At 33.2% G+C, this 25,915-nt stretch overlaps 1 long non-coding RNA gene across 1 annotated transcript in view; it reads left to right on the top strand.

Moving 5' to 3' along the window:
* Positions 1-9,263: 9,263 nt before the first annotated feature.
* The window catches only part of LOC117071189, a 29,344-nt gene continuing 12,692 nt past the window's right edge, over positions 9,264-25,915 (top strand). Inside the window, exon 1 of the long non-coding RNA XR_004432188.1 lies at positions 9,264-9,416. This is a non-coding gene — a long non-coding RNA (uncharacterized LOC117071189). The remainder of the gene's footprint in view (positions 9,417-25,915) is intronic.

Raw genomic sequence — 25,915 nt, 5'->3', positions numbered from 1 at the left:
ATGATCTGAATAGGCATTTCTCAAAAGAAAACGTACAAATGGCCAACTATATGAAAACATGTTTAACATCACTAATTACTGAAAGAAAACAAATCAAAACCACAATGAGATATCTCACTCTGGTTGGAATGACTATTATTTAAAAAAAACAGTGATGAGGATGCAGAGAAAAAGGAACTCTTATACATGATAGATGGGAATATAAATTCGTATGGATGTTCCTCAAAAAGATAAAAATAGAATTGTCATATGATCCTGCAATCCTATTATTGGGTATATATGCAAAGGAAAAGAAATTTGTTTGTCAAAGAGTTATCTGCACTCCCATGTTTATTACAGTGCTATCCACAACAGCCAAGATATGCAGTCAACCTAATGTTCATCAACACATGAATGGATAAAAAAATGTGGCATACATATTCTTCAGCCATAAAAAGAATGAAGTCTTGTCGTGTGCAGCAACATGGATGGGCCTGGAGGACATTATGTTAAGTGAAATAAGTCAGGCATGGGAAGATCAATACAACATGTTCTCAGTCCTATGTAGAAACTTAAAAGTCGATCTCATACAATTAGAAAGCAGAAAGCAGAAGAGTGGTTGCTAGTGACTGAGAAGAGTGTTTAGGAAAGTTGGTTATGGATACAAAATTGTAGCTAAATTGGAGGAATAGTTCAAGTGTTCCATAGCACTGTAGAGTGAATATAGTATACAATAATTATTTTATTTTTTCAAATAGCTAGAAGAGAGGATTTTGGATGTTCCCAACACAAAAGTTTTGGGGGATAGCTATGCTAATTACCCTAATTTGACCATTACTCATTGTATACATGTATCAAAATATCACATTGTACCCCATCAGTATGCACAATTATGTGTCACTTTATAAATATTTATTTTAAAAAATTTAAAAATATTTATTAGGCCAAGATGTGTGATGGTATTATTCGAAACTTCTATAAACTTATTAATTTTCTTTTCTTTTTTTGGAGATAGAGTCTTGCTCAGTTGCCCAGGCTGGAGGGCAGTGGTGCGATCTCGGCTCACTGCAAGCTCTGCCTGCTAGGTTCACGCCATTCTCCTGCCTCAGCCTCCCAATTAGCTGGGACTATAGGCGCCAGCCACTACGCCCGGCTGATTTTTTGTATTTTTTGTAGAGACGGGGTTTCTCCGTGTTAGCCAGGATGGGCTCAATCTCCTGACCTTGTGATCCGCCAGTCTCCGCCTCCCAAAGTGCTAGGATTACAGGCGTGAGCCGCTGCGCCTGGCCATTATTTTCTATCTATTCTAGTAATTACTAAAATATGGGTATTAAAATATCTAGGTATGACCACAGATTGTCTATGTATCTTATCTGTTCTGTTGGTGTTCTCTTGATATATTTTGAAGCTTTGCTGTTGGAAGTATGCACATTTATGGCTATTACGTCTTCTTTTTTTAAAATTACTCTTTGTCTTTATAAAATTAATTTCTTTATCTCTAATTATCTTCCTGTCTTGAAAATTCACCTGTTTTTGTTGGAACAGTCCAGCTTTCATATGATTATTGTTTGCATTGTATATCTTGTATTCATCATTTTACTTTCCACCTAAGACTTTATCTTAAAAATACATGCGTTATAGTCACCATATAACTGTTGACCTCTTTTTTAAAAATCTAGTCTCAAAATGTCTACCATTTAGTGGCATGTTTAGCCCATTTACATTAAATGTAGTTGTTGAAATTGTTGAATTTGTAGCTACCATTCTGTTATTTGTTTATTATTTATCTCTGTATACTTTGTGTTCCTCTGTTTCTCCTTTTCTGCTTTACCTTGGGTAAGTGGAATGCTTCTTTAAGATTCAAGTTTAATGTTTATATTTTATTTTGCATTTTTAGAGGATCCTTCTTGAACTGTACTGCTCAATACAGTAGCTTATATGTACCTATATGTATCTATTTAAATTTCAATTTTAATTAATTAAACTTAATATAATAATTGGTCTATCACTTTCCTAGAGATGGAAATAACAATCAAATTTGCATTTTAGAAAATAATTCACATTAATAATGTTATAAAGGATGTACTCAAGGCAGAAACACACAGAGGATAAGAAAATGAAAACAGGAATATAGAAAGAGAGGATTTTAGAAAAATGTATTATGATTAAATAAGCTAATACAATGAAAGTCTGAATTAGAGAAATGGCAATGAGTTTAGAATGGATTTTAGAGATACTTGAGCAATAGAAGCAGTGGGAATTACTGAATGGTGTTAGTGACAGGCTTGTGAAAGAAAACAATGTCAAAGGTGAGATCTGTAATTAGATCCACTGTTCTTTTGTTAATGTTTTGACAAGCATCAGGAATACAGAAGGAGGAGACAATATTAAAGTGGGGCGAATAAAAAAATGAAATTAATTTTGAACTTAAAATTTGTGCCTATGGCTTTTGAATGTGTCCAATAGGAAGAATGGAAGAGCAATATATTTTAATTTTGTGCAGTTATTAAAATAACATCAAAGTCTCTAAAATTATACATCTCAGTACAGAAATTTGTAAAATAGAAGCAAATAGGACAGTCTAATAGAATATAAAAATAATGAAATGGCATCTCACTGATTGTCTGATCATTCTCTCTTTTTGGAAATAAAGATTCCCAAACTACCTAATGCTGATTTCATTACTATTTTGCTGCTGTTGTTTTAGAGTCTTCTGTTTCTGTTTTCGGTAGCCCTTTTCCTTGCCCAACTCCCTATTGCATTCAGTGAAAAGGGCTCTCAAGTTAACCTGTCAAATTCAATTAATTGCTGTAAGCTGTCCATGGTGACACTTGCTATAATTAACTAAGAAAACCAGCATGAATGCACCCTTCAGAGTACTCTGTAATTGAGTGTGAAGTCTCATGAGATCTCTTGCTCAATTCCAAGTGCATGGAGGTTTTGGATGGTGTCTGGGTTGTGCCATAGAAACCATTTATAAACAAGTTATATGTGTGTTGCCCAAACGTCCAAATACCAACAGGTTTGCACTCATGAGTCATGGTTTGAGTACACTGAGAGTTTTCTGTGAAAACAGGCAGTTTTAACTTCTTTCTTTGATTATTTATCCAAATAGGTATTTCAGATTTTTCTCTTCTTCTTACTCTCACTTGTCTATAAAAGAAAATTATTTCAATCTTCTGTAATATAATGACTATTGAATTGAACCATGTCTAATTCTAGGTGATAATTACATAATAATTTAATAAAAATAAAAATAATTTGCAAATTACTTTCCTCGTTGTCCACAAAATTTGATATATTTTCATAGTGGTCAGATTCATTAACACAACTTCTCAAAAGAGAAAATATTAAAATGTGCAGAAATAATTTAAAATGCCATTAAAATCTAGGATTTCATGGTATTTTCTAAACAAGCATTGAGCAATATAACTTTGTAACAGAATTTGCAAACCTTTCTTGGAGTGCCAGAATGACAATTCTGATTAAAAGTTAAATTGATCACTACTAGATGGTAGCCTAGGCAGGGATTATTGATCCATGTTGTTAATTCCTAAGTTTGTGTTGGGACAACAAGATAATAATACATGTATTATAATTATCATAGTTCTAGGCACAGAGTGGGCAGTTGGTAAATGCTAGTCATCTTTGTTTTTAAATTAACATTTAATAAACATTTACTGTGTATCAGTCATGGTATTAGGTAATCTAAAAATTGATTTTTTAATCAACTATTTTAAAATTTTCAATTCTGAATTTTTACTAAACTTTGATTATATAGTCCATATATTATATAGAAATATATTTAATTTTATAAATTTTAGCACAATTATTTTTAACAATAAATTGATATTTAATTATAAGTACACTCTATCATTCTAAATTAAATACTAAGGCCTTAATATATTTTTCCTGTTTTTTTACTTCAACATTTTCACACCATTTTTAGATTGTCAAAGCTCTACATAAAGATATTATCCAGAGTTACTTAAAACATTCATTTCAAAATCTCATGATATCAATGTTCATAAGTTATAATGTTTCCTGTAGTGTACCAAAAAAACCCCACAGAACTCACAGAATAAAAACTACTTACCAGACTCTGTAGAAGATACAATGCATGACCTTTTCCTCAAATATTTAAATAATTTTTTAAATGTCTCCTCTGCATTTTAATAATTTGACCTTAGGTATTTTAATTTTACAAATGTAGATGTGCATAAAGACATTAAAAGTATTATAATCAATTAGATATAAAAGATAAGATAAATAAAAATTAAATTCAGTGTATTCTTGTCATATTTTAACATTAGGATTTTATTTTTAAAATAAAAATAATATAAGTAGGTTGTAAGGAATATAAATCATTCTGATACAGAGACACATGCATGCATATGTTCATTAAAACACTAGTCACAGTAGCAAAGACACAGAATCAACTAAATGCCCATCAGTTATAGACTGGATAAATAAATATGGTACATATAGGTCATGGAATACTATGCAGCCATAAAAAAGAATGATATTATGTCCATTTAGGTACATGGATAGAGCTGGAGGCCATAATCCTTAGCAAACTAATGCAGGAACAGAAAGCCAAATACCACATGTTCTCAATTATAAGGGGGAGCTAAATGATGAGATCACATGGACACATAGAGGGGAACAACAAACACTAGGGACTATTGGAAGGTGGAAGCTGGAAACTGAGAAGTGGAAGAGGATCAGGAAAAGTAACTAATGGATACTAGGCTTAATACCTGCATGATGAAATAATCTATACAACAAACCCCATGACACATGTTTACCTGTGTAACTAGCCTGCACTTGTACCCCTGAACTTAAAATAAAAGTTAAAAATAATAGATTTTTCTCTTAGCAGTGATGTATCTAAACTAGTGGATTCATTTACAATAAGAATCAATACTGCCATGATAACCACACACTCAGTGTCTAGGATCGGTGCATACTGTTTCTATAAGGCAGACTGGCACATAGTTCAGATTAATAAATGAAGATTGCTGGGGGGAGAATGACTTGCTGAGTCAGCTTAAAAAATGATTTTTTAAAAGTAGGCTACTGCTGCTTTAAAATGTACACAATTGTATGATTTCTTTATGGTGATTTTTAATGCATAATGCATTAATGTGTTGATTTCACAATTCAGTCTCTGAGAGCAGCATTCATATTCCTCAATTCTTAGGGCTATAGCTCACTTTAACATCAAGATAAGGATAACAGTGTTTCTGTTTACTCTTTTTGTTTGTTTTAATCTGCCTGCTAATCCTTATCAGTTCCACTCTCCTTTAACTATGACAGTGGTTGAATATATTTTAATATCTAGAGAAAAATTTAATTTTTACTCTTCTATTCAAAACTGTTTATTTTTGCCTCTTTCTTATTCAACAATAATTTCAGAAGTATTTGTGTTTTTAAATTTTTAAAAGTGACATTTTAAGATCATTATTGTAAGGCCAGGCGTGGTGGCTCACACTTGTAATCCCAGAACTTTGGGAGGCTGAAGCTGGCGGATCACGAGGTCAGGAGACTGAGACCATCCTCGCTAACACGGTGAAACCCCGTCTCTATTAAAAATACAAAAAATTAGCCGGTCGTGGTGGCTGGCGCCTGTAGTCCCAGCTACTCAGGAGGCTGAAGCTGGAGAATGGCATGAACCCGGAAGGCAGAGCTTGCAGTGAGCCAAGATAGCACCACTGCACCCAGCCTGGGCGACAGAGCGAGACTCCATCTCAAAAAAAAAAAAAAAAAAAAAATTATTATTATTGTAGTTAAATGAATTACATACATATTAGAATAACTGAAATGTTTAGACCTTCAGGCCATGTCATTCACAAACACGATTTACTTCTTCATTGACTCAAGGTTTTTATATTAATAAAATTTTATTTTCTTCATTTAGGTCTTACGTAATGTTCCTCTGTTTTGTATTCATGTAGAATTATGAACAAGATTTTTTTTCATTGTAATGTATTATTGCCGGTATTCAGAAAAAATCTTTATGGGAGAACTGGAATATTGGACTATTGGAAAAGTTCTTTGTCTCCATTTGAAATGGTCTTATATCCAGGCCATTGGTTGAACAATCTCATTATTCTTACCCATTTATGCCCACCAGATCCAGTTTTATCCAAATGCTTTTATTCATTGAGGGAAGATGTATGACCATACAGCAGGCATTGTGCGAACCTGTGAAGATACAGAGATAAAGAACTTTTATAACCAGTGCATGCGGGCAACTTGTTCTAGTGAATGGGAAAGGATGAAAAGAAAAAAAAAGTGGATATTATAGGTGGCATTGAAAAAAAGAACAAATATGCAGCCTAGAGAATCAGTACATTACCATGAGATGCTTTACAGACTTGCCTCAAACCACTTTACTTACCTTCAATTATAGATTGTGCTTGGCTGTGATTTTCCTTTCCAATATGTGAAACCACTCTCTCTCATTTGATTCATAAGGTGTTGAACATCTTAAAAATGTTTAATTGCCACATAATTATGCATATTAATGGGTTGCAGTGTGATATTTCAATATATGTATACAATGTGTAATGATCAAATCAGGGTAATTAGTATATCCATTACCTCAAACATTTATTATTTCTCTGTGTTGAAAAAATTCAAAATCTTATTTTCTAGCTATTTGAAAATACACACTAAGTTATTGTTAACTATAGTCACTCTACAGTGCTATTGAATGCTGGAACTTATTCCTCCAATCTAGCTGTAATTTTGTGTATATTAACCAAACTCTTGCTATCCCCTTACCCTTTCCAGACAGTATATATAATAAAGTCTTGCATTACTACTTTCAACAGATATTATATTATTCTTAAAATTTATCATGCCAAAAAGACTTGTCTCTAGGCATCACAGTTTAGAGATTTTTGAATTTTGGGGCAAAGAATCCATCTGTGAATATAGATAGATCCTATAAAAATCATAGATATTCATTTGGAGTATAGTAGTATAAAAGCCTTTCTTTCTACTTTCAGAAAATTTTAAGTGATGATTGATTATTTTTGGGTGACGATGTTGAAAATGTATAATATAAGAAAGCAATACATGACCTGGGAAGCCATGAGCTGTGAACCCCAAAACTTTGATGGATGTAAAAGTAATTTTTTTATATACAGGGGCTAATATACTAGTATTTATCTAAACAGAGTTAACACGATTTCCATACAGAACATAACTGTTTTGAAGAGACATGGATCTCTTCCAAGTAAAATAATGTCAAAATCTATTGATTTAATTGACATTCACCTTTTTAACACCGAGCCCAGGAAAATTTCAGGCTTCATTGCACTTCTTGTCTGCAATATCTCTTTTTATATGTTCATATATACACACATGCATACACACACACACACATATATACACACACACTCAACATATTCTAAGTTAGAACTGCTATATAATGTATATTCAGCTTTCTGTTTTCATATTTTTTTCTAGTCTGGGGTAAACAGTATGGCAATATGTATCTGATGGGGTAACAGAGCAGTGTTGTTTGCCCTGTTGCTCCCTTATTTCAGCAACAAGTCACAATTGTATGAAAATACAAAAAAAAAAAAAATTCCAGAAAGACATGGGGAAGTACTGCTGGGGTATCACAGAATCATCAGTAAAGTTACAGCCTCTGGCTTGCTGGGGCTGTAATTCTTCACTATGTTATTGGTGCTGTTGTGCTTCTAATTTGAGAAGAAAAGGAATTATGTTGTCACTGGAGCAGCTTTTGAATATATGGCTAATATATACTTTTAATTTTTCTGGCACAGAGGAACATCCTATACATTTATTTACTCTTTTGTTTTAAAATTTCTAGGAATGCATTTGCATATAAATTACAAGAGAAAATATAAAATTTGTGTAAATTACACACAGATATAGTTTTGTAGTTTATCAATTATTATCAAATAACATTTTTAACCATGAACTGAAATCACAGGCACAAAACCTAATGGGCCTTCAATCAAGCATTATATTTTGGAGCAATGTTAGCCTTACAGATGTTTTTTGTGACCAACTATCTGGCTATCTGGCATAGACTTAATTAGCTCCAAGACCAATAATTTACTTTGTTATTTTTAAAGAATTACTTCTTTGTGTTACCAGGGGAAAAATTCAAATGCCAAATCTACAAGCAGACTAGGAACTTAAAACACTGTTGAGAGACAATGGGGAAATGAATTTTCATCTAGAAGTCAAGAGACACAGATTCTTATTATATTTTAACATCAGGATTACATGTGTGACACTAGGAAAATCAATCCTTCTGGTTTTCAAGTTCTTCCTTTACAAAACAAAATGGTTGGCCTAAATAATCAGTTCGAATATGTTTTGATATTGTCACATAGCCATGTTTAATGACTATTGGATATTGTAGAACAAGAATTACAGAAGTGAATTACAGAATTTCATTTACAACAATGAAAAATCATATCCTTGGGCTTATACAAGGATCAGAGTTCAAATAAAAATTTAAGATTGTTGAAATAAATTATTTTAGTTCTTCTACTTTCATTTTCTTTTCTATGATTATGTAATCTCATGAATTATGATTAGTTTATGAATAGTAGACAGTATGTTATGCTATGCCACTGTAGCGGAAACGCAGACTCTAAATTTTTCAAATGGCAAGGTGAACATAACTAAAAAGACTGATGTTTGAATTCATATGGCTTTCCTACATGTAGAAATTTCCTTCTAAGAAAATTAGCTCAGCCCCATTTGAATCAAACTTCGGAATGTGTGGTAAGATATAAGGGAAAGTTTTACCATTGCAGGGTCCAAATTTTGCTGACTAGAACTCTGCCACAGTACCTCCTGATTCAGAAAAGAACAAACAGTATACAAACCAAACTCTGCTGAAGTAATCATTTTCATTAGCTCGATTTTCGTCTGACCCTGAATTGACCCTGGAGCTCTAATTATACTTCAACTTTAAGTATAATTGTGAACATACGGTAAATGAAGAATACGTGAACTTGAGTAAATTTACAAAGTCAGCTATGTAAAAACAGATTCTTAGAGGTCAAACTAAACTAATATGTAAATCCATAATGGTTTTCACCTCCAGAAATAGAGGTTATTCTTTCCTTCAAAATAATTACTATCATTCTAGCTCCATAAGTATGCATTGTTATTGCTTTGTAAGACAAGCTGATTTCAAATCTTACTTTTCCTCTATTTTTGAATCCTTATTATAGTATTTTTATGTTGCTCTATTCTCCTTTTAAAATGTTTCTATTTCCTTAATGCAGAAACAATTGATCTTGATGGGACAATCTTGTTTTTATATAAAATTTCAAGCTGATGATGACATGTATAAAAGGAAAAATGCTGCAAGCAGTAAATTCTGTTCAGTTTGCATTCCATTACATCAGCATATCTAAATGATCCTCTTTAGCCCAGTAAGTACCTATCCTATGCTTACTCTTTCCAAAATGTTTTCCATTTCTTTAAAATCTAAGTTGACGATAATTCTTTCATAAGGCAGAATTCAAGTAAATATTGTAAAGGAAAAAAGACTTTGCAATGACCTTTCTATATGTGATTATACAATGTAATCCCAAATTATTTGAAGAGCTAAAGATTAGGCACTAAGCTGGGAGTTGAATGAGGAGACCTAAATCAGCGATGATAATTTACATTTTATTTTTTAATGTAGAAAATATTTGAAGTATCATGTATATTTTTCTCTCTGTTACTATTTAATACTAACGAGACTTGGCCATGACTAATTTATTTTTTGACTGGCAATTTAATTATGAATAAGCCAACAAGATTATCTCATACTTCAAAAAAATAGTCATTTTCCTAACAGTCTTTGTATTATCTGATGTATATTTAGGGAAATTATCACACTAACTTACCACCAATTATAGTATTATTGATATAAAAAATGAAGACCACATACAGAATGATTACAGAAAACTACAAGACATTTAAGGTTAGTTTAAATGGAATTATTAAATGAAAACCAAAGAAAGCATTTGATTTAGATCAGGCAAATAGAATCTTCTCAACTCAAAGCTCCAACATCATTTTATTTGATATTAAAGCATTAAAGTAACTAATTAGTAGTTCCAAACACATTTGCTACAAATCTAATCATGTTTACCTTTTAACAAAACTGTGGCTTCCATGCTCTTACAGATTTGATGTCCAAATACTTTATGCAACTCCTCAATTATCTAGCAAAGCAATGGACAACAAATCAAGACAAGGTATAGGAGACTATAACACAATTGGAGAGCACATGCAGTTTTGAGATAGAGAAATAGAATGTTAAGACTAATAAGACATCAGGCATCGTTCTTGGAACAGTGGGTGACAGATTGTTTGTTACTTGATTGTAAGATTGATGCAATGACAATGTATGAATGACTGACTCCACTTGGCTAACTAGGATAACCCCACATGTAACGCAAACACATTCAATCACAGTGTTACTATAAAGCCCAGTACCAAGGCAAAAACACAAATTAGAAAGACATATGAGCAGCATGTGAATTATAATGTTAAAGATTTCACTTTTGAGTTATTTCATTTATTGAAGAATGAATAGGTTTATTCACGTCTGGATTTATTTTGCCTACTAGCTTAGCCACAGATACCCATAATGCTTGTCAATCAACTATGCTGGTTCTCTGCGGCCATCACAGTGAATATTTTTATAAAAAATACTGTGAAACAGATGCACACATAATAGGAATATAACAGTAGGAAAACCATTTCTGCTACCTAAAAAGTACTCTGCAGAGAGATTCTTGACTTTTAATGACATAAAGAGAAAGGATTCCATGAGCTATAAGTCATATAGTATTTATAGTTTATTCATACTTACAAAAGGGATTATATTGAGTATTTAAAATTCTTATACAAGATTATAATGTTTCTATAAACATTGCATTTTGAATTCTATCCTGAATAGATATTTGCAAACAGTGATGTCTCATATTAAACTATAATTTGTATTTTTTCCAATTTTCCATTATGAATTCTCCTTGTAACTTATTCTAATGCCTTAAAATGTCCTAAGTGAAGATCATTATTACACAATGTAAAAAAGATTTTCTGCTTCAGATGAAACTAGTCTCTTTTTTTTTTCTGAATGTAGAATATCTGGTCATTATTCTTTATAATATATGCTTAAACTCTTTTGTTTGGTGAATGTTATTAAGTACCACATTAGTCCTATATCTACAGCATCTGTAAATAAATGTTTGGGAAATTAATGAGATTCTTATTTAAAGCAATTTTTTCTTTCATTTGAGTTTTGCTTTTTCTACCTATAGTGTTCTTGTGCAATTATGATACTTTCCTTACTAGATTTGTTTTCTTATTGAATTTGTTTTCAGTGATCTTCTTTCTGATTTAACAATTTGGATAGAAATTAGGAGAATGATAAGATGGTGGCCTGATAATTTATGATAATTCCATATTCCTTGCGGAAAATTTAAAAACAATTGAACATGGTTGGCACAGAGTAGGTATGTCGGGAGCGTCTAAAACTCTGCATTCTTTTTTGTTCTTGAAGCTTTTATATTTTTAAAGTTAAAAATGAACTCTAATCATGATTTTGTGTATACTAACTTTTTAAAGTATCTAAAAAATATATCAGTTTGCCTCACTAAGATTACACCATTACTAACCCATTCATTTATCACTCAGTTTTTACTTGTCTTCAGCCTTATTCTTTTGACTGTACTTTATTACTAATAAAGTTCTTAATATCTACTCTTTATTTAAAGATAATTCCTGTAGATAAAAAGAGCCCTGAAGGACTGAAAATAAGCAATTTCAGAAAAATATATATCAAAATTTATTAAGTTCAGCAACAGTAATACCGATTAAATTAATATTTAGGAGAAATCTTGTCAAACTGATAGAAATTATAGGTAAATATATAGCAACAAGTACTATAAAAATGCATTTTGAAAATTAACACAATTAAAAAAATCAATGAACAGTAAAACAAATTAAAAGAAAATTTAACAGCAATTAATGTTGATAAAATGAAATATTGCTTAAATTGGTCCCAAAACAAAGATTAATTTTTCGTGCTTGTTCTTTCCCAAAAAAAAAGTAAAATATTACACAAATGTCGAGTAATAATAATCACGGGGAATTAAAAAAGAAAATAAAAAAATTAGGAATAAAAAAGGAAACAAAATTGTAATACAGTAGAAATTGAAATATATGTGAAACAATCACCAGGATAAATTGCACGCCAATACATTCAAAGACTTAAATGTAACTGATAGTTTTACAGGATTATATTAATTAATAATTTTAACTCATGAATTTATAGCAAACAAAATATAGTCATTAAATAAATTGAATTTATAGTAAAACAGTTTTTTGTTTTTTGTTTTTTTTTTTGAGACGGAGTCTCGCTCTGTCACCCAGGCTGGAGTACAGTGGCCGGATCTCAGCTCACTGCAAGCTCCGCCTCCCGGGTTTACGCCATTCTCCTGCCTCAGCCTCCCAAGTAGCTGGGACTACAGGCGCCCGCCACCTCGCCCGGCTAGTTTTTGTATTTTTAGTAGAGACGGGGTTTCACCGTGTTAGCCAGGATGGTCTCGATCTCCTGACCTCGTGATCCGCCCGTCTCGGCCTCCCAAAGTGCTGGGATTACAGGCTTGAGCCACCGCGCCCGGCCGTAAAACAGTTTTATAAAGGACAATTTTTATTGGTATGTTTACCAGTACAAGAGGCAGTTAATTCCTATTTTACACAAAATATTTCACACAAAGTAAGAAAGGTATCCAACTTGATTTTATACCAAAATTGGAAAAAATACAAGAAATTTGCAAACATTTTTTCAGTTAAAAGTTTGAATGCAAAATATTTTCAGAAAAAATGAAGCAGAGTACCAGAATTTATATATCAGGATAAAGTAGTACAAATACCATGAATATAATGTCATTCACCATCACATAAATTTATCAATGTAATTCACCTCATGAACATAAAAATTATTTTGCCAAATGCAACAACTCTTCTTAATTTAAGAAAAAAAGGCAAAGCAAAAAACTTGGTGAATTAAGTGTAGATGAAATATATTATCTGCTGAAAATTATAGAAAATATACTTTTTATATATTTTGTATATTTATAGTTACTGTTTTCTTTTTTAACTAATTTATATATATTTAAAATTACAATATTGATTTTTAAATGATAGATTTTTAAATGATAGATATGTTTGTGTGTCTATGTGCCCGTGTGTGTCTGTATGTGCATACACATATATTTGTGGGTTTGTGTGTGTGTGTGACAGAAATAAAAAATAAGAGAGAGAGAAAGTACCCAAAACTGGCTACCTCTAGAATACATACTGAGATTGGCAAGAGAGAAAGGTGTGTTGGAATTTTCTTATTTTACTGTGTACAATATTTAGTGTTTGTATATTTATACAATATACATTTTTTTTTAAATTTTGTTTCAGAAACTTGTGAGTTGTTTATTTCTGGACTGTTTCTTTTTTCAAAACTTTTATTTTAAGTTGAAGTGTACAAGTACAGATTTGCTACATAGGTATCAAGGGTGTTTGTTGTACAGATTATTTCATCACTCAGGGATTAAGCCTAGTACTCATTAGTTATTGTTCTGATCTTTTCCCTCCTGCTACCTTTCACTTTCCGATAGGCTACTGTGTTTGCTGTTTCCTTCTATATGTCCATGCGTTCTCATCATTTATTAGGTTGGTGCAAAATCAATTGCAGTTTTTGTCATTAAGAGTTCCCATTTATAAGTGAGAACATGCGGTATTTGGCTTTCTGTTCCTGCATTTGTTTGCTAAAGATAATGGCCTCCAGCTCCATCTGCGTTCTTGAAAGGATGTGATCTCATTCATTTTTTATGGCTGCATAGTATTCCATGATATATATGTACCACAAATTTCTTTTCCAGTCCATAATTGATGGGCATGTAGGTTGATTCCATGTCTTTACTATTGTGAATAGTGCAGCAATAAATATGTGCATGCGTGTGTCTTTATAATAGAATGATTTATATTCCTTTGGGTATATACCTGTAATGGGATTACTGGATCAAATAGTATTTCTGTCTTTTGGTCATCGAGGAATCGCCACACTGTCTTCCACAATGGCTGAAGAAGACATTCATGTGGCCAACAATCATATGGGAAAAAAAGAGCAATATCACTGATTAGTAGAGAAATACAAATTACAATGAGATACCATCTAACACCATCAGAATGCCTACTATTAAACATCAAAAAAATAAAAGATGCTGGCAAGATTGTGGAGAAGTGACACTGTTGGTGGGAGTGTAAACTAGAAAAGTCTATTTCTGATGTACTGACAAATCATGACTCAGACTATGGCAGTCAGAAAGCCAGTCCCTGTATTACAGTAAATTTATCATGGAAACACCTTTCTAGGAAGAGTCTTGGGAGGTGACATGATAGCCTTCTCCTGGTGATATCTGAATTGACTGCTGGGTGCACATGACTTTTCTTCTGTGATTTCACATTTGATATTTGATATTTAATAAATATTATGACAGAATGGTGAAATTTTGCTTTGTACAATAAAATATATTGAGACACTATGGTGTTCAGCAATAAATTAATATGTCTATTTCTCCTACATTCAAAAAACTTAATTGCTCTGAAGTGCTTAAATGTGAAAATAAATTGGCTAGATGAAAATGCATGTGAAAATTTGCCTCATCTCTAGATGAAAATCACTTTCGGGGCATAAAAGTAACAAAATAGGGTTGAGCGTGGTAGCTCACACCTGTAATCCCAGCACTTTAGGAGGGCAAGGCAGGCAGATCACTTGAGCTCAGGAGTTTGAGACAGCCTGGGCAACATAGTGAAACCCTGTCTCTACTAAAAATACAAGAAATTAGCTGGGCATGGTGGTGCATGGCTGTAGTCCCAGCTACTAGGGAGTTTGTGGTGGAAGAATCACCTGAGCCTGGGGAGGCAGAGGTTGCAGTGAACCAAGATCCTGTCACTGCACTCCAGTCTGGGTGACAAAAGTGAAACCCTGTCTCAATAATAATAATAATAATAATAAAATATTTTTTAAAAGTTAGTAGATTTTACTTCAACACATTACAATTTTATCTTAATATCAAAAAGTTAAAACTACAGCTGAAAAACAAACATTAACTATTAAAAAATAAGGAAAAAATATAATATCTATAGTAAATTAACATTCAAAAGAAAATATCAGGTCAGGTGCTGTGGCTCAGGCTGTAATCCCAGCACTTTGGGAGGCTGAGGCAGGACGATCACTTGAAGTCAGGAGTCTGAGACCAGCCTGGCAAACATGGTGAAGCCCTGTCTCTAATAAAAATACAAAAATTAGCCAGGTGTGGTGGCGGGCAAATGCAATGCCAACTAATTAGGAGGCAGAGGCATGAGAGTCACTTGAACCTGGGAAATGGAGATTGCAGTGAGCCAAGATTGCACCACAGCACTCCAGCCTGGGCAACAGTATGAGACCCTGTCTCCAAAAAAAATAAAAATAAAAAGTCAAAACCCACTATTAATAGACAAAGACTGTAAAGAGACAATTGACAAAGGAGGGAATATATAGGATTAATAAAATTATAAAAACGTGCCCAACGTAGTAGTAAAATAAACACAACACAAAAATGAAATATCTTAACTGTCAAATTAGAAACAACAACAATATTAATATTTAAAGATTGAGTGAGACAGGTAAAGTCTGATACTACCATTTGGAAAGTAAAATAACAAACTTTTAAAGAAACAATTTGTTGATATTTACTTAATTCTGTTGATCCATTCTTTATAAGGAAAAGAAAATTGAATTCCATGTCCTGCAGGAAAAACAGTTGCAATCTCAGACAGTCATTCCAAAAAATACAAAAAATAAAGAGCAATATTAAACATACAAATTTGTATTGCTAATATTTTGTTGGTAGTAGTACCTCTGAAGTCATCGCCAAGCTACTTTCAGAATAAGTCTGGAGACAAATCTCACCTAATCTCCCTCTCCCTCTGCCTCTCTGTCTTTGGTGGTGATAATGATGAATGAGAGGTAAGAAACTAGTTCTCTAAGTGGAATACACACACAGGGAGTGCATGCACACACACACATGTTGCAGTTTGGATTCTTTGGGACAATTGGAGGCCACGTCTACATGTCTAGGTTTTTGAGAGTGTGCTCTAGAGAATAATTAATTTTCTTAATGACTTCTCTTATTCTTGCTCTCTTAGTTTGTTTCTTCTTTCTTCCGTTCTGATCAATTCATTGTAGCACATAGCACATTCTCATAACCAAATACCAAACATGATTTTGGCAAGAGAAATTAAAGTATTTGAGTCTTAACACACATTATTATAATTCTTCCTTAGAGACAATTTCTTCTGGAATTACTATACTTGTGGTGTTTGCCAAGGGCATGCCCATGGGGAACATGAAATAAGGCAGCAGATTTAACTTTAGGTGACTGTAGAAGTAACTAGTAACTTTTATGCCACATGAAATATTTACATGGTTAAAACAAGCTCTCTCATATCAAGTGTTAGGCCTCTGTGTGGGCATTCCTAGAACATGTGGATTTCTCATTTCTTAAGGGTTTCATCTACCGAAAGAAAAAATATTGTATATGTTTATATAAGAATTTAGGCCTATTAGCACGCATCTTTTGGGATCCTTAAGAGGATTGGCTCCAGGACTGCTTGAAGATAGCAAAATTTACAGATGCTCAAATTTCTTATATACTTATCTCTATCCTGGGACTGCAAGACAAATGGAGTAAGCAGAGCATTGACTGGAATGACTGTGAGACCATATGTGACAAGGCATGTACAATAAGGATACTTTTAATGTGACATTCAATCATTAAGAACTCCATCTTTGAAGCCTTAATAAGTTTCAGAATCTATTCAAGGAGTTCACTATATATTGACTTGTTTTATCCTCACAACAGCACAAAGATAAAGGTAAGTTTATTATCCTTATTTTAAAGCTAAGAAGATTGAGTTAGAGAGTTTTGCTTGACAAGTTCACCCAGGTCTTAAGTGACAGAGCAGGATTCAAATCCAAAAACTTTGTTTAATATACTGATCTCTGACTTCATTTCAGTGATGGTATGTGCACATCTATCCAACTGCATTTAATTTGGCATTTATTTTTAAGCAAAGATTTTGTAAAATGTGTTATGTGGTTGATTATAAGAACAATAACAAATCACTATTTTAAAATCTTCATAGGTTCCATAAATAAGCTAATTTCCTTTAGTTGCTTTATTCTGGAGATTTTATAGAAGGCAAAGAGTTGCCAGTGAAGCACCCTCTTTTATGTATACTTAACCCAGAATGTAGGACAAATTTGAAGATCAAGGTGCTCAGAGTGCATTTCTTCATGGATCAGCTTCTGTGTATGGAAGTGCTATGACCTGAACAACAGGAGTATCTGTGATAGAGAGAGGCTGTGCAAACCTTTCCCTTTTGTGTCTGGACACAAAACCAGGCCTTGTTTGCCAGTAGATGTTGACACTGGTGAGTGAGATAACAAGGAGGGAGTCACCCCTCACTCCTGCCCCCCTCCAGTATCTCATCTGTAACGTGATTATTATAGCAGTTCTCTAAAATTCCTTCCAGCTAGAAAATTTATGCCCTTAAGTTGCTGTGAATATTCTCACTAAATCTCTAACTTTCCTAGTCAGAAACTTTTAAAAGGCAACCCCTTAGCACTCCAAGATTGTTAAATTCAATAGAATGCTTACCATGAATTCTAAAAGTGTTGCCAATGTGTCATTCAGATATTTACAAAATTTTCTCTTGACTTGAATCGAAAATACCTTACTTCTAAATTGAGATCCTTTGCTTTTGCTATCAGAAAAATTATGTTAATGGAAATTAAGAAAGTAGTAAGAGGGGAGGGGAAGAGGGAAGAAGAAAGAGGGATAGGGAAAAAGGGAGCTGGAGAGAATAGTGCATGTTTGTAGCACTGCAGAACAAAGCTAAATGCTAACTATGACAGAGTAAGGTTTATATGGCTATCACTTCGCATTGAAGTTACAGGTTTCATTTATTCAAAATATTTTTAAAGCAGTCAGGTATTCAGCCAGCCCCCCCACCCCCAAAAAACTTATGTCTTCCTCAAAGAATGAATTCAATTCTGATTAATGAATAACAGAGAGCTAGCTAATTTTATTTTTATACTAAATTTCACAGCATTGAATACTCTTGATAGAAAAATCAATCATGTAAAATACCTCCTGTCTTCAGGAATAGAATATTTAAAGTGCTTCTGAAGAGAAAGGCATTAGATTTTAAATAATTGAAAACAATTTTTTCAGGAAATTTATCTTCCTTCAGAATTGTTTACTGAATAAAGGCTTAGAATAAAAATGACATTACATGTGAGAATTATCTTTCCAGGAACGGTTCTTTTCAGGAAAGAATCAAGGAGAGAATACAAAAGGGTAGCATAGGAGGGATTTGAAACTGTCATTATGATGACAGATAGGACAAAATTTAGATAGGAGAAAATGTGTAGTCATTGATACTGTTTGGTTTCTGTTTGTTTGAAAATATGGACAGGTAGACATGTTTGGAAGTGATTATAATACAACTTGGAGATAATCTGATAATGAAGGAAAAAGAGCTGGGCAATAAGAATGATAGGTATGATCAAATGGACAAGAATTACTGTCTCAGAAAAGAAGAGAAGAGGGAAGAGTGAAAAGAAAGGCAGAAACGTAATTTCAGTGGTTTTAATATCAATTTTAAAATATAAATGTATATTTTCAGGAGTGAAAATAAAGGAGATACAACTTCGGGAATCTTCTCATAACTCTTCCTTCTGGTTCTGCTGTAAGATAATCAAATTTCACCATATTTCTGTCTAATAGCAACAGTGAGGGCAGTGACCCATGCCTAACACCAAACTGTAAACTAGGAAAGTTCAGCAAATACTTAATTAAATCACAGAAGTCTATTAGAAATACTTATTGCAAATTATTTGAAACTGGACCAAATTTTAATAAAAAGCATCAAAATAGGTTATATTACTTGAATTTGTTGATTTTTAAGTATTTTAATTCCTAAAATTATTTTATATCCTAATTAATTAAATAATATAATTTGATGTTATAATTTCTAAATTCCAACTCAGATGCACATGAAATAAGGCAGTATGACAAACTTCAGTATTGTAAGAACTCAGCTACATCTTTATGACATTTAAATTGTTCTGAGCATATTCTGGAAGCATTTTCTGTGAAAAAAATTAACATTTTAGTTATTAACAAAAACATTCATTTCAATATATAGAAAAGTAGACAATATTATTTAAGCGATTTTTTCATTCTTATTGATAGCAGGAGTATAATGATAGCTTTGTTAATAAAATCACTCTAACAAACTTATTTCTTAAAGTTGTAGAAACTACAAATAAAGTATCCTATGTAAAGTTACTGGTACAGTACTTGGTATAGCATAATTATTTAATGATCGGTTGATAAATAATTTTAATATTAGCCTCATTGTATTCATTCATCTACTTATCTATACACAATTTACATACATGATATACAAAGCATATATAACGTAAATATATGCATATATATGTATGTGTGTAGGCACACATATGTAGATTATTTTAATTTGAACCTGTGAAAGGGCACTGAATAATTCTGTTGCATACAGTTTTTCTGTGTCAAATTTCTTTGTAGGAAAATATTTAGGTTCTAAATATCAAGGGCTGCAACCACTGGCTCTATGCGCTCTCTGTCCCAAGTGCCTGGCACATAGTACATGCTCTATCGATATTTATGGATTGAATTTGAAAATGAATGCAGTGTTTTGAAGAGGCACACTTCCTTGAGGTATCTTAATGTTCTGCATATATACTTAATACCATGGTGTCTTACTGGCTTTCCTCCGTCTTTCCCATGACCTTAGCAATGCATGTCCCATATATTACAGCCACACCCATGCAGACATGGCTTTTCTTTCTGAGCTTTTGTCATCTGTTTGTTCATGGGATCTTCATTTTCTATAAACTTTTGTCACATAAAAGCTGCCACACTCTTTTTCATTACTTATATTGCATTAACTTCCTTCTGTATAATTATTTAACTTTTGGGGTAAGTATCTCTAATTTCTTAATAGACTTTGAAAGTAAGAGCAAATACTGTGACCCATATTCCTTTATTACAATTTATATTATTATTTATTGCATTTATTTTTATTTTCTCCAACAAGAGCTCAATAAATACTTAACGTCTTGGGAAGTTTCCCAAAACAGAAAATTATTTCTCCATAATATACAATGGTGTGGGGAAATTGTCACTCTCATATACTGCTTGTGGAAGTAAACTTAGTTTAGTTAAATAAATATCATTAGATAGTCCTCTGTGAAAACCTCTGCCCCTTTTCATCTCAGCCACTATGAGAAGTTTCTGCATTTGTTCTTATGGCAAAGAATGCACAGTCCTAGCACTTAACCGTGTCTCTCAATACTCTGAAATTTCTTTGAAAATGAGGACAGGGAAATGTTCTTGTTGTTCAGTCCAATCCCTATATAGCACTCACTGAATTAACGTCTGTTAAATGGATTCTAAAGTTATAGAATTTTTCTGCTTTTTAAAAATTATCTGCTATTACATTAACAAGAAATATTCTAAGATCATATGATGTTATCATGGAATGATCAAAATAGTTATTTTCTAACAAATGGATTTTTTGTTAACCTCATTATTCCTTATTTTAGGTAGTAAAAATAATCTGAATTTATATGATTTTTTTCTTTGTTTTGGGTGAAAAATTCTACTCTAAATTCAACTTTCTATGTCTTCCTATGACTAGTAAGTGTAAGATAATGAAATTTTTCTCCTGATTAGAAGAAATCATTTTATGCCAATCTAAATACAGCACCCATCCAGAGGGGGCAAACTGATTTCCTCACATATAGCAACACTGCCTGCCAGCAAAAAGTTTAGTTCCAATCTGTCAACATGTTTATCTAAAAAACAGTATCTGTATAATTATTTGTGCATTTTTTTGCCTTTTCTTAATAAAAATGATTAACAGTAGGGGCAAGAAGCATATCTCATAAACTGAATGCAAATTAAACAAAAATAAAAACAGAGTGCTTCTGAAAATGGCTAGCCCTAGTTAGAAGGTGCTTGGGATTTAATTCCTCCATATGCAAAGCAAAAGAAACGAATTGTTAACTGTGTGTGAAGTATTATACTAAAGAACTATTATCAATAATTGTGTCTAAAGTTAAGTTTAATTAAGGAGGTTGTAACATTTTAAGCTCTTTTTAAAACAAAACCATGTTCATAGCTTCCAATTCAGTTGTTCAATGTTAACTATTCTTTCAAGAAAAATGTCAAGAACTCCTTAATATTGAAACTGACTATACAAATCCAGATTATTACCTTAGTCTAACCTCGAGTTAAAAGTAAACTCTGGGCAGCGCCTTAGCATACAACTAAATAATACTCAGAATATTATTCAGAAGGAATAAATGTGGAGTAGACAACTAAATAAATATTTGGCTATGTAAATAAATTATTGAAAAAATAAAAATAGTAAATAAAAGTCTGGCTTTTCTAGAAAACGTGAAGAGCTTGCTCTTATTTTGATATATACAAACTTATATGTACCCTCACTGTAGTATATATTAGCTTAAATTTAACTGTTTTCAAGCCTTTTTATCCCTTTTTTTTCAAGACTATGGATATTTTGTGAGAAGAGCCAACTCTGCATTTCTTTTTTATTTTTCATTATAACTTTTATTTTAGGTTCAGAAGTGTATGTGCGGGTTTGTCATATAGGTAAACCGCGTGTCCTAGGGATTTGATGTACAGAGTATTTCATCACTCAGATAGTAAGAATGGTATCCAGCAGGTATTTTTCTAACCCTCTCCCTCTTACCTTCCTCCACCCTCAAGTAGGCCTTGTTGTCTGTTGTTCTGCTCTTTGTGTCTATGTTTCCTTGTTGTTTAGCTTCCACTTATGAGTGAGAACATGCGATATTTCATTTTCTGTTTCTGCGTTAGCTTGCTTGAGACAATGGCCTCCAGTTCCATCCATGTTACTGCAAAGAGCATGATCTCATTCTTTTTTTCTGGTGGTGTAGTATTCCATGGTATATATCTACCACATTTTTTTTTAATCTAGTCTACCATCGATGGGTATTTAGGTTGATTCCATGTCTTTGCTTTGTGAATAGTGCTACAGTGGACATATGCTTGCATGTGTCCTTATGGCAGAGCAATATATATTCTTTTGGGTATATGTCTAGCAATGTGATTGCTGGGTCAAATGGTAATTCCATTTCAGGTTCTTTGAGAAATTGTCACACTGCTTTTCAGAGTAGCTGGACTAATTTACAGTCCCACCAGCAATGTATAAGGAAGGGTTCCCTTTTCTCTGCAACCTTACTAGCGTCTGCTATTTTTTGACTTTTTAATAGCAGTCATTCTAACTGTTATGAGATGGTGTCTCACTGTGGTTTTGATTTGCAGTTCTCTAACGATTAATGATATCCAGCATTTTTCATAACTTTACATTTCTTTATGAATTCTTATCACCTAAAAGATACCACACATTTAGCAGGTGTTCAGAAAAAATGTGTATTGAAAGAGAGAGATAAAAGAAAAAAGTTAAAGCAAATAAAGGAAGATCCAAGAAGCTTATTAACAGTAATATTTTCACATAGTTGCTGTGAAGTATGAGACAAAGGTTAGGGAATAAAAACAGCTCTTACTATGCAGCAAAAGTATGTATAGATGTTGATACTTTTTCTTTCACCTCTGTCGGTATAATTGCAAAACTTTAAAGTAGTTCAATAGGGAATTCAGGTTTACTGTATACTTTGTTGGGAGAAAAAAAAATGTGAGATAGTTTATTTGTAGCTTTGTCTGGATAAATTATATGTTCTAATCTTGATACTGATTATTGCAAAATAATCCTTATGCTATAGTGTGCTAAAATATTAGTTGGAAACTAATTGCTGTGAACTTTTTATCTGCACCCAATGAGCTTCCTACGAATTATTAAAAGGCTAAGCAGGGCAAAATTGTTTAGTTAGCAAATTAATCTATAATGCATAAAATGCAAGCTTCTGCAAAGCTCAACCTTTTGGCTAAAGATTTTAGGTCACCACATTCCATATTTTGATCTCCATGACATTCAGATAACTGGTTTAAATGTTAAAAATTCAGTCAATGCTGAAGTTGTTTATACCTACCTCATGCCAAACATCTAGTTTGACATTTTGTACTGAATTGCCAGAATTGATCATTTGTCTTGACATCAGGTGATTACAGCGATACACCTCAGATACACACATGCATGTACACACACGCACAAACACGTACACAAAGAGTGATGGCTTTTCTGCTTTATAATAAGTTTTATTCATTGTAGGAAGTTACAAAATCCAGGTAATTGTGAATGTAACTGGTTTTTGGCATGAGTTGGCCTTCTTAGGTTGCAAGCAGAAAGTACTTTTATAGTTTTCTGTTAATTTCAGTTTCTGAAACAAAATGCTAGGGTAATCCCATGTTTTTAAGGTAATTTTTAGTAAGTACAAATTATTTTGGTCACTATTAGTTGCAAAAACATGCTCCTTTCAGTAAGTAAATCCCCATCTACTGCATAAATGAAAATTCCAAATTCACATCTTTCTTGGAACGTTCTCATCCCCCATGTGCCAGCCTGCCTCTAAGTGGACAGTGAATCTTGAAGCAAAGGCAGAACTGGCTTCTGTCTTGCTCCGACTTCTCTCCTAGCTTGCAACTGCTTCTGACACCTACACAATTAGGCTAGAACAGCCAGTGAAAAAAACAAACTTTTCATTAGTTGAATCATTTGCAATCTGGGATCTGGTTTGTGTGTGTGTCAAATGGACAATTCCTAGCTCTTTGTTTCATGGGAAAGGGACTGCTGTGATGTCTTTGATGTGGGTCTGCCTCCCCTGAGGATGGTTGCTTAGCCCTCTCCTCAGCCCTTCTGGCAGAACTACTTCTGTTGTGCTCTCTTTAGTCCCAGTAGTCATTGTTGTTAGTGTCTCTTATAAAGTGATTACAGACAGCCTGTCTGTTGCTGGGTCCACATTTGGACCCTGGAAAACATCGGCCATTGCCTACACATCAGTGGAAGTGCAACATTCATCTAGGTCAGCACTTCACAGTTGTTTCTTCCCAGACACGAGAAGTGCCAGCCACGTAACCTTTCCTCCTGCTTGCTAAAGGGTGAGTCAAATGGCAGTCCCTATGTTCTGCAAATTCTAGGATCACTGATCAAACTCTCTGAGTGATCTTGTTGAAACTCCCTTCACCTGAGGCAAAAGGAAGCCACCTCCATGTGAGGAGCACACGAAGTCTCTCAAAATATTTCCTTTTCCCTGCTTCCTAAGCGTCAGTCTCTTTCATGAGCCATATCTCAATGACAGGCCAGTTCCAGCTGAACTTGATTTGGACTACATCTTTTGCAAATCCTGGAAAAGAGGTGCAGCAACTCCTCAAGATGCAAGGTTTGCAAAATTGATTGGTTGTTCATTTTACACTCTAGAATCTCTTTGAAAATGCTGAACAAAGAAGACAATTCACATTTAGTATCCAATTGCATAAAGAATAATAGAAAAATTACTATCCAAGTACAAATGTTACTTATTTTTCATTCTTTTTCTCTCCTTTAATATAAACACAATTGAATTCATATTGTAGGTAGGGTTATATATATCATCTGTTGTTACTCGTTGTTTATGAGGTCATGAGCATTTCTCTGCGTTGCTAAATACTCATCCAAAATGGAGATATTTAAATAATTGAATAGAATTATTGGGTTTGGTGTATAGGGAACAGATAACTTCTTTCTAGTTCATAATTGCTGGGTGCATGGAGCCATGTCTTGACCTGTTAAAGAGGATATGTCTACAATCTGAAGTTCCTGAGCGTTGACTGAGCTGGGCCAGTGACTGCTGGCTGTCTGCATTGTCTCACTTGGGAAGGAAATGAGTGGTTTTTAAGTATAGTTGGGAGAATGAAATGGAAATGTAGGCTATTTCTCTTTTCTTCTGATACGGAACAAAACTACATTTTTGAGCCTCTTTAAAAGGTAGATACAGCCATGGGAGTAAGATGTGGGTAACAGATGTAGGCAATCTGTCCCATAAAAACCTCCTCAATGATCTCTACTCTCTTGTTTTCTCCACTCATGTTAGAGTTCCAAGCTTAAAGCTGTATTAGATGACTTTGTGTTGAGGATAGTAAATTTTTTTTTTAACCTTTTTATAGCAGGCTCCTGTTACAGAGCAAATAGGCTCATACCCCAATGCTCACAGAAATTAATACTTATGATTCTGGCTTTTGAGAAAAGAAAAGCTGTATTGCAGAAACAGCCTGTTGAAAGGCTATTGTTGAGCTTAAATATATCTATCCAATTTGAAGTGTGGGGAACATTTTAAGAGATCAGAGGGCAAGAGAAAGGATTTAGGAATGTTGACTTGGCAGGGTCTGATTGGAGGGCTTCAAATTTGACCACTTGCAGTAAGGTATGTTGAAGCAGATTTTACCTCAGATCTTCTGGTCCAACATACTCCTCACTTCTGAGAAAGTTCTGCCATTCTGGCTCCAGTTGTGCATCAATCTTCTTGGCTCTGAGAGGAAGAATCATTTATTCCAGGTGTTGTTAGAAGTCAAAGCTTTTGCTATTGTGCATGCCCAGGCTGTATAACACAGTTTTTGGGTCTGTCTTATTGAATGATAATTTTTTTTTTGTATTTGAAAATAATCCAACCCCAAATCAACAGAGATCTCCAAATGAAGAAAGCAATACTTTTCCATCAATTTACCTTTGCACTGCTTCTTAGTAGACTTTGTTTCCTAGAATTCTTATAAATAAGTAGGAATATATTGTGACATACTGGCACTGT

This window comes from Trachypithecus francoisi, unplaced genomic scaffold (assembly GCF_009764315.1).
Source record: "Trachypithecus francoisi isolate TF-2019V2 unplaced genomic scaffold, Tfra_2.0 Lachesis_group3, whole genome shotgun sequence".
Lineage (NCBI taxonomy): Eukaryota > Metazoa > Chordata > Mammalia > Primates > Cercopithecidae > Trachypithecus > Trachypithecus francoisi.
Note: the sequence above shows the minus strand (reverse complement) of the source record. Positions and strands in the feature narration are given on the sequence as shown.